Below are 12,115 nucleotides of genomic sequence, written 5' to 3'. Positions count from 1 at the left end.
CCTGCCTTCCCATTTGAGGTATTATCATTAACATAGAGTGGATAGTTAACAAGCCATTTTGATAGTGAGTGGTGAAGCCAATCCCTCCAGTGCATTGTTATTGAATAAATGGTTTGGAAAGGTCCAGGACACAGATATGCTTCACTTGAAATTGTCATATCCTGGCAAAGATTTAGGTGAGCTAGAACAGAGGATTGACCTTCCAAATTGTGACATGCATCACTTTGGGATGAGTTGGATTCTTTTGTGGCTCCAGTCACCTATGTGGCCAGGCTGCTGACCTAGATTACCCTTTACTGTTTTGATTGGACACACTTCGCTTCATCTATCAAAACTGGCCATGCTGCTGAACAGCTGCCCTGTAACACTTTGTGGCTAGGCTGGAGGATTTTCACTTGCAATGCTGGGAAAAAAGTAGCTTTTCAGAGGTTGCAGGGAAGCTGCAGGGTCCAGAGGTCGGAGAGCTGGGAGTCAGGGATCAAAATTCTAACCCCAACATAGCCATAAGCTCACAGGCACTGGTCCAGTTTGTCTGATGATTTCCTTATGGGCAGAATTTGAACTACAAAGAGTTTCAATTCCAAACCCTTAAGCAAAAAAAGTGCAAAGAAAGTCATCAATATCTGTAAAAACAAAAAACAAAATAATCTTTTTAATACCCAAATTTCTTACTCCCTTGTTCTTGGAGTATATATATATAACTATAAAACAATAATATGAGTTAATTCCTAGGCACCCAACCTCAAACTTTAGAGTTCATCAGTTGCCAAGGGAGGTCATCAAATGCAGATTCCTAGGCCCTGCCCTCAAATATTCTGATTTGGCTTTCTCATAGTATTTTTTAATAAAAGTATAAGGTACAAGGGTTTTCTAGTAATAATGTAGGAGCAGAGAAAGTCAAAAATAAAAATGGCTAGAATAAAATAGTTCGTTTCTCACATAAAAGAAGTTTAGAAGAGTTAACATAGAGCTACTGGGTGGTTTCAATGAGTCATCAGAAACCCAGCTTCCTTCTAACTCATTGCTCTTCTCTCCTCCAAGTGTGATTTCTCCCTCATGATACAAGATGGCTGATCAAGCTCCAGCCATCATGTCTGCATTCCAGACCAAAGGACAGAGGAAAAGATGAAAAAGGACAGAACTCTTCTCTTTGAGGAAACTTTTCAGACGACACACACATTACTTCCATTCTCTGCACGTTGGTCATAACTTAGTCACATACCTGGTGGCCAAAGAGATTGGAAAGTATGATCTTTATTCTGGACTCCCAAGTGCTTAGTTAAAAATTGGAGTTCTATTACTAAAGAAGAAGGGGGAGATGGTAATTTAGGGGTGAAGTACTGAGACCCAGTGAGGTTTGGTGACTTACTGGAGATCTTATAGCCCAGTCAATCCTTCATTTTGCAACTGAGGAAACTGAGGCCCAAGGAAAGGCCTTGTCTAAAATAATACAAATTTTTTTCTCCAGGTATCTTGACTCAGAATTCTGTCTCCTACCCAGTGGTCCTTGAATTTTATCATGCATCGGAATCACCTAGAGAAGTAGTTAAACCAGACTAGAATTTCTCATTCAATAAGTATGGGTGGCGCCAAGAATTTGCATTTCTAGCAATTTACCAGGCTATGCTGATGGTTTGGTGAACACACTTTGAGAACCAGTGGTCTACAGCAGCATCTGGGTTTGATGAGAGGCTGTCAATTCAATGTGGCCAACTGTACCCCTCACCCTCCCTCTAGCCCTAGTCCTCCTCCGATTTTCTCTAGCTCATTTAATGGTGCCATGATTCATTCTTTCGGTTACCTAAGCCAAACTTTGGAATCATCCCAAGCTCCTCCCTCTCCCTCTCCATCCTTTTATTCTTGGTCCCTAAGTTTTCCTCCCTTTCTCTCCTTAGCATCTCCTTTTCTCCCTGTCTCCTGCTTTGGTTCAAGTCTGATCATTTCTCATCTGAAATTTGTTTGTTTTTTTTTCAAAAGTCATTTTCAGGCTTAATGCCTGGCCTTGTCCACTAAATCTTTGTAAATGGGGAGTCTAATTACATTACTCCATTGCTTAAACACTTTGAGTGGCTCCCTGATGTACTCAACTGTATTTTTCAAACTTCAGTGTTTTTCATTACAGCGTTGCAGTTTTTGCCATGTAGGTGTAGCTCCTGCACTATCACTTATTTAATATTTTTCAGTAAGTTGACTTACTTTAAAAAAATTTAAATAAGTATACATTCAAGGAAACTTGATTCACCAACCAAAATGAAAAACAAGTACCACTTGCTATAACCAAAAGGTAATTAACAAAATTCTTTATCTTTGTTGAAAAGGAAGATTAATAAGGTTAGAGAGAGTAAAGACTTCCTAAGCCAATTTATTTTTCCTTTTTTTAACAGACAGGGTCTCTCTCTGTCACCTAGAGGAAGTACAATGGCTCTCTCACCTTGTCTCACTGCAGCCTCCCCTTCCTGGGCTCAAGCCATCCTCTCACCTCAACCTCCTGAGTAGCTGGGACCACAGGTGTGCATCACCATGCCCGGCTAATAATTTTTTTAATTTTTTGTAGAGGCAGAGTCTCACCATATTGCCCAGGCTGGTCTCGAACTCCTGGGCTCAAGTGATCCTTCCACCTTGGCCTCCCAAAGTGTTGGGATTATAGACGTAAGCCACCTAGGCCAATTTTGAAAGATCTTCTTTATGTAATTAGAAGGACTGAAAGAGAATGAGAACAGAGCTAAATGTCTGGTTGTGTGATTCAAGATTATGCATTGCCTTATATGTGTGCTGCCTCCAGTCATCTGATGTATCCCACTGGGAAAGGACCCATTGCCTGGAAAGCACTGCTAAACTCCTTTAATGTGGCATCAGGGCCCTGAACAGCCTGGCACCTGCTTGACATCTCAGCATCATCCCTTGCAACCCTTTAAGAGCATTGCTTCAAGCACCCTGAAAAACTTGTGTTTCCACAAACTTGCAATAAGTCATGAATGCTATTTGCAGCAAGTAACACAGTGCCTTAAGCAATTGGAGGTTACTTCTCTCACACATCAAGAAGGCTGGAGTGGGTGGTTGCTGGTGCTGGAAGGCTAGTGATGTCAGGGATCTGGGTTGGAATCTCTAGACGTTTTTGGTCTTCCCTCCAAGGTCTTAAGAAATCTGCCACAGTCCCTGTCATCACACAGGCATTCAGAAGCTAGAGGGAAAGGGCTGCAAAGAGCCTAGAGTTTCTCATCATGAACATTCCTCTGATCAGATAGGAAAGGCCTTTTCCACTTGCTCACTCCCTATTACATCTTTTTGGTCAGAGCTGGGTCACATTCCTTGATCTAGATCAGACATGGACCCACCTTCTCTGAGACCAAAGGAGCTCAACCTGAAACATAAACAAAATCAGGACTCAGCTAGCAAAGGAGGAGGGAAAGGCTGTGGAGGAATCAACAAGTGTCTCACATGCCCACCATAAAATTACCGTAGGTCTCGCCTGCCTTGTTTGCCCAGGGAGCTTCTACTAAGCATGCATGGCCTTCTCTGCCCTTGGAACAGAAGTGAGTGTCTTCTCCTAGTTGGCATGGACACTTAGCGGCATAATTGACAATTATGGAATTGACCATTTAGATCCTACCTACTGGAGTTGCTCCTCCAGGTCAGGGACTCTTCTTTTCTCTTTGGTGTTCCCTGGGCCCAGCATTTTGTCCAGCACATAGTAAGCCTTTAATGAGTGTTTGTTGAATTAAGGCTGAATTAATTAATTTGTTTCTTCTATGCAAGTCACAAACAAAGTCCAAATACTAAATGTTAGGTTGAATTACAAGCATGCTTTGGAACATTTTACAAACAGCGCTCTCTATTTCATTGCTGTTTTGTGTTGTTTTGGAGGAAAATATAGCAATTTCCTAAGAGCATATGTGAAGTTACTGTTAGCGTAAAACTTCTACCACACTGCTGATCTTACAGCAAGTCAGTCACTGTAAATCCTGGAGAGTGATTTTATAAACTTGGTAAACCATTTCCATCTTGTGTGAAACACATTATATGGGTAATAGCTTCATTTGGCCGAGTCATCTTAGGTACAGTTCCACGATTGCATTAAGCTAGTTTTTATTGATGTACCCTCAATGTTAAACAGCTTCTTAATGAAGTGGATTGCCTTGAAGCCTTTGGATAGTGCATGCACACACACACACACATAAAGTTATCACCACCCAAAACAACTGCTGAGGCAGTAATGATGTAATATTAATGAGTAATATCACATACAGTTGGATGTGCTAGTTTCTAATGTTGTTGAGTTGATTCTCAGTAATGGGCTTCTTGAAATGACCTGGCCCCCAAAGAAGTAACTTCAGGTTCAGCAGCCCATGTAAAATATAATAAATGCATAAATAATTTATCAAGGGAAATAGGTAGCATTATGGCCACAATTTGGTGCTGCTGTTATTTAAAAGCCTGGCAGCTTGGTAGTTAGAAACCACTGTGTCCAGGGGTGTTGTAATTCACCATTTGCTCAGAGTTCAAATGAGACAGAAGAGAGCTCCAGGCCCCTGGCTCATTTTTTATTTAGAGGCAATTTTTAAAAATCCATTCAACCATTTAAATTCCAAAAATAGAAACAGGAAAAAGAAATAAACACGCTTCAAAGTTAGAAATTTAGAGACTGCTTGGAGTCTTCATTAGGCAGGGTCTGGAATATTTTTTTGAAGCAACATTCTACAAACTTGGAAATGCAAGTTCCAAGTGAGAGTGGTGAGAGTTTAATTATTAGTTTCATTGTGTGTGTGTTTCTTTTAAACCCATATATGGTGGTTTCTGAGGCAGTATTTTTCAAATCCTAGTCCTTTGTATATACTTGATACATAATTTGTATTGTATTATTGTACTACATATCATATTTATTATTCATTCAACATTGTTTGTAAATGGACTCAATATTTTAGAACTTAAGTAAATAAGTTAAAAGGAAAATTCCATATTACTAATGTAAATGAAAAATCAATATGATATGCCATAAGAAGTTACTGTTATTTATTTTTCCTAATATACACCGAAATAAATGCATATTGAGTGGAACAAATGTCTAGAAATCAAAATAAGAGACAGTTCCTTTGTGTACTATCCAAAAGAGCTCAAGGACATTTAGGGAGGCACCGACTTCCTGGTTAAGAACACAGACCTTTCAGAGCAGGCAGGATTGGCTCAAGTCCCACCTCTCCCATTTGCCAGCTGAGAGACTTGTGAGCAGGTCTTTTTGTCTTTCTGAACCTCAGATTCAGCATCTGGAAAATGAGGATAAAATTTTTTGAGCAGTTAGTTGAAAGGATTATACGAGGTAATATGTATAAAGCTCTTAGCATAGCACCTAGCCTATAGCAAATGTCCAAGAACTATCAGCTATAATTATTATTCATTTCTGACTGGGGAGATGTGGGTCATCGTGGAGAACAAAACACCAATGAATTCAGTTCCAGAACAAACAAAATGTACTAGGTGTCTACCACATGACAGGCTCGGTGGTAGGCCCTGGGGACATGGAGATAATTTTCAAAGTAACAGCCATGTAAGGAGATAATGGCATTTAAGCAGCCATGTAAAGAGATACGAGCAGTGCAGTGAGAGCTTTGTGCCCAGGTAAAGATGGAAGGTCAGAGAGGAGAGCATGATCAAAGGCAGCACCAGGGAAGAAAAATGTGTAGATCCATACATCAGGTCTTTTCTGATGGCTTATGGGGACAGACATCAGTACTGGAAGGTGCCAGGTAAATTGGAATTCTGCTGGGGAACAAGATATGCATGAAATTCAAACATATATACAGCCATGGAGACAACATCATTTACTTATGGGCTCAAGTGACATTAATGAGTTGGAGAATATCATTTTCAAAACTAAACGGTGGTCAAGCAACATGTAAACAGAAGTTTGGTTTGCTTTCCTTCATAGAAGTCACAGGCAGGTGGTTCACAGATATTTTTAGTTTGGCCAGCGGAGTAATTTACGTTTTTATTCTTATTACCTGCTAACATGTAAAAATTATGAAATTTCATAAGGAAATCCAGATTTGTGTCTTTTCTTCAAAAAGTATAAGATGTGGCCATCTGGATGTGTGTTCCTACATATGATAATTTGGGGCTGGAGTTGAGCAGCTGCTGCCGTTGTAAGATGGGGCGTTTGCTCTCCAATTCGCCATGGTCTCTACCCAGTCTTTGGTGTTGACCAAAGGCCCAGAGAAGTGGGGCCCCTGCCCTTGGCCTTTCGAGGGTCCACCCTGGCCCTTCTCCATGCTGCAAGAAGTCTGAGGAGCCAATAGATGCCTGCATTGCCTCTTCTAGACCATACTGCAGGTACCAAGAGACCCTGAATGCCCAGCCCAAATTACCCGAGCCTGCTTCTGGAGCCAGCAGAGACCTCTTTTCTTAGTTAATTCACCCAGCACTGCCAGGGTGCACACCCCGGGACCCAGGGGGTGGCAATGAAAAGCTGTTTTATTATTATTATTATTTGGTGAGGAAGAGGATGATGCTTGTATGTGCAGGCCAGAGTGTCCACCCACCTGCGCAAAGCCCCCTGCTGTATGAAGTGGAGTCAGATATGAGAAGAGAAGAAGAGCAGGTGTTGAAGAGGGAGGACTCTGGACTGGGGACCAGTTTTTCCTAAGTCATCATCTTCAGGCAAGGGAGAATTATAAATTTGAACCTGGCCTTCCAGGTGGTTATAAAGGTATATTTGTCAAGATAAGAGATTAGAAGCTACTTAAATTTGGCTGGGCACAGTGGCTCACGCCTGTAATCCCAGTACTTTGAGAGGCCGAGGTGGGCAGATCACCTGAGGTCGGGAGTTCGAGACCAGCCTGACCAACATAGAGAACCCTGTCTCTACTAAAAATACAAAATTAGCTGGGCATGGTGGTGCATGCCTGTAATCCCAGCTACTTGGGAGGCTGAGGCAGGAGAATTGCTTGCACCTGGGAGATGGAGATTGCAGTGAGCCAAGATCGCACCATTGCACTCCAGCCCGGGCAACAAGAGCGAAACTCCATATTAAAAAAAAAAATTAAATTAAATTTGATAACTTGATTTAGAGCTTGTGAGTATCTAGATTATGTTGAGTGGGCTTCCATTTATATTCTTTCCCTGGACCTGCAAATATTAGGAAATATTGGGAATGGGCCTGTTGGTGGATTTCACTGCTTTCCCCTTGCTGCCTGGCCCCTGTTGATATTTGAGTTTGTGGCTTTTACTAAATTATGAGCTTCCTGAGGGTGAGAAGAGCACTTGACTTGTTTAGCACTATATCCCCTTTGCCCAATACAGTCCTGAATGAGTGACTATCTAATCTGAGAGTTGATATTTTTGACTAGTTCTCTTGCAATTATTTTATCCTGTCATATATGTATGCAAATCACAGAGTATTTAAAATTTTCTCCTTAGAAGCTTGATTAATTGCTGAAAAATTTTTTGGTTATTTCTATTTACGGCTGGGCACGGTGGCTCAAGCCTATAAATCCTAGCACTTTGGGAGGCCAAGGCAGGTGAATTGCTTGAGCCCAGGAGTTCAAGACCAGCTTGGGCAACACAGCAAAACCCAGTCTCTACAAAAAATACAAAAATTAGCTGGGCATGGTGGTGTGCCTGTAGTTCCAGCTACTCAGGTGGCTGAAGTGGGGGATCATTTGCACCCCGGAGGTTGAGGCTGCAGTGAGCCGTGATCGCACCCCTGCACTCCAGCCTGAGTGACACAGTGAGACTCTGTCTCCAAAAAAATAGAAAATTAATAAAAAATGAATTTATGTTCATGGTAAAATAATCAGAAAAGTTTTAAAAAAAGAAGAAGAAGAAAAGAAATTTGCGCAGCATCCCAACTGCATTGGAGCAACCATTATTAACATTTTGATATATTTATTTCCAGTCTTTTTTTCATACATTTCTTTTCATAGTTGAGATTCTACCCAGAGATTTATGACAATACAATCACCATATTCTAAGTATTTGAGTGGCTTTCTTGCTGCTGTTTATCATTCCCTGGGATGCATTTTAAAAAATCAATTGCATAAAAAGCTTCTAGATTTCATGAAGAAATATTGAAGCAAGAAGTGGTATAAACACTTTCCAGAGGAGAATGTGGTTCTCAATTTTTGTACGTGTGAGAGTTCGTGATTTACTTTACTCACCAACTGTTTATCATTTTTATTAAGATCATGGTCACCATGAAGGGTCAATTATTAGCCATCTAATGTTTTTGCAGCCTTTTTTCTGTGAAGCTCTCTATGAAAAAAGCTGCATGTGGTTGGTCCCTTCTCTTTGGAAACCGACAGACTGCCATTCGAGCACATTTGTCATTCAGTCAGTGGTCCATATTTATCAGTTGACACCCAAATGCTGCACCATTGAAAGCCCAAGACTGTCCATTTTAACGGGGTAGAGATGACTAAATTCCAAATTGCAATAAGCATGACAAGACAATAAATAAGGGTGCCAAGGGGACACTGAAGAGAGATTGCTTTACACAGCCTGCATTCTAGGGAGGGCTTCCAAGAAGAGGGGACATGTGAGCTCTATCTGGAAAGATGAGCAGGGTCTTGGCAGGTGCTGAAGGGAACCAGGTGTCAGGTTGGGGCTCTGAAAGGGTGGGGCTGGGTGAAGGGGAAAGTGCCTAACCCGCATTCATTGACTGTGTGTGTACTGCAGGTAAGTGGCCACCCTGGGCCCGGAGCAGATGGAGATGGAGGGAATGAATGAAGACATGAAAAGACCTTTGGGTGACATCCTACATAATAGAACACTTTAGAATTACATCCTTGATAATTAAGCCCAAATCCACAACATTCTAGAATATTCCTAATAAAAGTAATTTAAAATGTCCTCTATAACTTGGACTCTTTCTCTTTTTTTTTTTTTTTTTGAGATGGAATTTCGCTCTGTTGCCCAGGCTGGAGTGCAGTGGCGTGATCTCGGCTCACTGCAATCTCCTCCTCCTGGGTTCAAGCAATCCTCCTGCCTCAGCCTCCTGAGCAGCTGGGATTACAGGCAAGCACCACCATACCTGGCTAATTTTTGTATTTTTAGTAGAGACGGGGTTTTACCATGTTGGCCAGGCTGGTCTCGAACTCCTGACCTGAAGTGATCTGCCCGCCTCAGCCTCCCAAAGTGCCGGGATTACAAGTGTGAGCCACCATGCCCAGCCTAATTTGGCATCTATTAAAATTAAAAGTGTGCATATCCCATGACCCAGTAATTATACCATTTGATTTCAAGTAGAGAAAAATCTTGTTCAAATCGCTTGTGTAAAAGTGTATATATTGCATCACTATTTGTAAACATGAAAAAATTGGGAGGATCCAAATATGTAGGCTATATGTAGCCCATGGAAACATATGGAAAGTTAGACAGCATGAAGTAGATTTATATGCACAAAGGAAGAGCTCCAAGACAGACAGCTGAAGGTAATAAACAAGTCACATAATACCTATACATTATGACACCATTTACGTAAAAAATTCACGCACAAAAATACGTTTTCTACAGTTATAGAAGTATGCAAGTTTTTAATACTTTATAAGTAATGCAATTTTATGTAAGAACACAGATAACTAAATAAATGCATTGTTAGAGGACATTTGTTGAGCTGAAGACTGTGGCTACCTCAGGGATTGGAGGGGGTGGTTAAAAGAGACTTAGGACTTTCTTAAATTTTGTACAAGGAGAGTGTATTCCTGTGAATTACTTGTGCAATTAAAGACTAAATAAGATAGTGAAAATGTTCTAACTTTCAGGATAAATCAGTACCACCTATTTGGAAACAAATCGAGCAACATGAAACAAGATACTCTCAGATGTTCCTACCCTGTGGCCCATTAGTTTTCCTTTTAGGACTCCATCCAAAGGAAATAACCCCAGAGAGTTGCAAAGATTTTCACAGAAAGATGTTCAATGCAGTATTATTTATAATGGTGAAAAAATTGAGCCATTTGAAATGTTCAATAATGGGTGAAAGCTTAGGTAGTAAGATTACATAGTAGAAGGCTGGTTACCCACTAAAAGCTTGCTGTGGAAGAATTTTTATTAACTTGTAAAAAGGTTAACAAAATAGTATTAAGTCAAAATATAAAAATATGAATGCAGTATGATCTCCAATATGATGTAAGTACAAATGCCCATGGGGTTATGGGAAGGGATCCAGGAGAGCCATTTGACCAGGTCTTATGTTCACTAATTGAGACTTTGGATGTGACCTGTAAATGCAGTTATACCATAATCACAGGGATACTCTAAACACTGTCACACACAGTCACAGATATACTGTTGTAAGAGTCACATGATAAATGGCAAGAGTATATCTGTGCACAATATATCAAGAATATACACATTTAAAATACGGCACAATGGTTTTCATTCTGTTTTAGTATTGCTTCACACTCAGAGCTTCACAAATAGAGGAAGCCCAGGTCACTCTCCCTCTTGGAGAAGACCTGTTCTGCCGCAGGCACAAGGGGCCAGAAGCAAACACCCCAAATGTCAGTGTGCATGCGGGTAGTCTCATGCTAGTGGGATTATAGATTTAATTTTAATGGATAGTTTTCTGCTTTTTCTAAATCTTCTACAATGAGCATGTGTATTTCTTTCAGAATGTAAAAAGAGCTTCTACAGTGAAAAAAAAAAAAAAAAAAAAACAGAAGAGGAAACGTCCTCTTTTAAAACACAAAAGCAGCGCCTAGCTCTAGAATGTGCCGCATCAGGATGTGCCTGGGTGGAGACCTCAGCAGGCTGGCACCAGGGCTGGACAGAAAAAATACTGCTGGATCCTACTCCAGCATGTCACAGAAAGGCCAGCGGCGACTCCTGCCCCACGTTGCCCTTCCAGGTGAGTCCAGAGCAGTGCTGTCGGCCAGAGGGGCAAGATGATTCAGGTTCAAAGCTGGGCCGAATGTTCGCGGGGCTCTGGGAGATAACCCAGGCTCCTGAAAGGCTGCGTGAACCTGAGGCCCTGGCTCAGTGGCTCTAAACCAGCGTGTGTGACAGCTCAGAGGCAAGGAGGAACCACACATTTGCAGGGGCAAATGGGATAACCAGTTTAGGCTGGTAAATAAATCCCTTTATCAAGGGACTTCAGAACAGAGGACTTATTTGCATGGTAGACAAGCTGCACATGCATGATGGGCGCAATAGAGTAAGATACAAGAATCACTAGATTATGGTGGAATCTCTTATTAAGGGAGTTGGGCCTCTGGGAGCGTGTGTGTGTGTGTGTGTGTGTGTGTGTGTCTGTGTGTGTGTGTGTCTGTGTGTGTGTGTGATAACCCCTTCCAACCACCACTCTCCGCCCCTACCCCCATGCTTTTTCTTCCCACTAACAAAGCGGGTGTAACTGGTTCTATCAGCAGAGCAAACACAAGGCCTTTGGTTTTTCTCCTTGTGAGGAAATCACTCCTGCCTCCTCACCAGAGAAGCACAAACACTGATGGGTCAGAGAGCAAACTGAGTTTCTAGTGCCGAGCAGCTGGGGCCAGGAGCCAGAACCCTCATTAGAGGAAGCTGCTACTATTTCCAGGCTGTGTCTATTCAGTGAAAGCAGGTCATTACAAACACAGCACGTTTTTGCATATTAACCAAATTAAAATAATAATATGTTCTCTCCTTTCATGTGCTATACTGATAAATCCCAATTTATGAATGAAACATGCTGATTAGTTAGTTAAAAAATAATTAGTCCCAGAATGTGCCTCTAAGTTGGAGACTTAATGAATGCACACAAATACGTTCTTCCAAGTCCTCAGCAGATTAGTCGTTTAAAGGAAAATATTCATAAGATGCATTCATGAGAGACAAATGGTGAAGTAGCCTGATTTTATTTTTCTTTCTTTCTTCCTGTGTGGGATAATATTTGGATGTTATTTAGGGCCTTGTCAGGCTGAGTCACCTTAGAAAAATGGGTCCAAGTAATGGTCCTCATGCTTGATTAGGTTCTGATGCTCAGATGTCAAGAGAGAGGTCTCAGCTCGGCAGCTCCTTCGTGCCCTGGAGAGAGCTTTCCAGCTCCGTTATGGAGCCTTCATTTCTGGGAGCCAAAAATTAACTACAGAAAGACCAGGGTGGTGGAAAGCCAAGGGATGGCATCCACAACACCAGAGTGTGGTCT

Source organism: Gorilla gorilla, chromosome 4 (assembly GCF_029281585.2).
Source record: "Gorilla gorilla gorilla isolate KB3781 chromosome 4, NHGRI_mGorGor1-v2.1_pri, whole genome shotgun sequence".
Taxonomy (NCBI): domain Eukaryota; kingdom Metazoa; phylum Chordata; class Mammalia; order Primates; family Hominidae; genus Gorilla; species Gorilla gorilla.
Note: the sequence above shows the minus strand (reverse complement) of the source record.